Raw genomic sequence first — 1292 nt, 5'->3', positions numbered from 1 at the left:
TGGGGGTGGCGGAGGAATGTGATTCATCATTCCCAGTAACATGTAGGTGTCCAACTGTGGAATGCCAAAGGAGAAAGAATTTCAGTTTTTGAAAAACTGATCAGCCTGCTGAGTTTAGTTACCTATGGTTCCAGCAATTGCAGAAGACCCTTTGGTTTTTTGTTTTGCCAGTTTTGGAGGGAGTGAAAGAGGTTCTGGAAGCCATGGAGGCACACCTCTGAGATCTCCTTTTAAGGGATAACCTGTCTGGAGAGTGTAGTTAGCTATCGGCCTCCAGGTGCAGTACCTGTGCTATGGCGTCCTGTGGTCTCTCCCCAGGTGACTCACAGGCAATGACTGACCACAACATTTAAGCTCCTTACCCTTTGTGCCCAACACAAGACTCCTCAAAAGGCAATCTTGTCAGATCCCATAGAATAACCAAGGACTTTCTCAGAACTCCAAGGCAGTCTGGGGCTCTTCCTACTTAATCCTTCTTCCTCCTCCCCTTTCACAGATGCCAGGCCAACATCATGGTCTGAAGGAGAATCCTGACTACTCCTGATTCCTCTCCCCTTTGTTTCCCAAAGGTATTACATCCAGTACATCCCTTGCACTTGAATTCCACCTTGGTATCTGCTTCCTGAGGACCCAAACTGATATAGCTATCAACCCACACAGTTCAACTAGGCAAAGCCTGCTTGCTCACTCTTGACAAGGTAAGATTTTTAGTTCTCATAAAACATAGCCATAGGAAGGTGCTGAAAATGTTTCATTGGATTGCCCCCAAAGAACGTAGACTCCTACAAATGAGCTGACATCTTCTTCAGGTGGCTGGAGAGGAATCATCCTGGGATCTGGTTGTAAGGAAAGCTATTTATTTTAAAAATATTTATCATTTATTGAGTACTTATGACAGGAACCATGGGGAGAGCTTTCCATACATTGTTTCATTCAGTACTTACATAACTAGTATGTATCTCCATTTTTTAGATAAGGAAATGGAGTTAATTGGATGCTGAGCTTGGATTTGAACTGAAGACTGCATGATGCCAAAGCTAGTATTCTTTAACTTTTAAAAACACATACACACCCACACACACAATGTAATGTGTACTTAAAATATGAGTTTCCATGAGAGAGAAAAATATATGAAAGAAAGAAGTGTAGCAGAGAAAAATAGATCCAATGAATAGAACTGACCTAAAAATCTGTAAAGAGAAAGAAGAAAAAGACAAGGAGATTTTGTAGGAAAAGTTTTAAGCATCTTGGTCCATTACATTTTGTGTTCTTGGACACATACAACCTCTCTG

The sequence above is a fragment of the Phyllostomus hastatus genome, unplaced genomic scaffold (genome assembly GCF_019186645.2).
Source record: "Phyllostomus hastatus isolate PE091 unplaced genomic scaffold, TTU_PhHast_1.1 phas_scaffold_501, whole genome shotgun sequence".
NCBI lineage: Eukaryota > Metazoa > Chordata > Mammalia > Chiroptera > Phyllostomidae > Phyllostomus > Phyllostomus hastatus.
The sequence above is the reverse complement of the archived record's forward strand: the minus strand, read 5'-3'. Positions refer to the sequence as shown.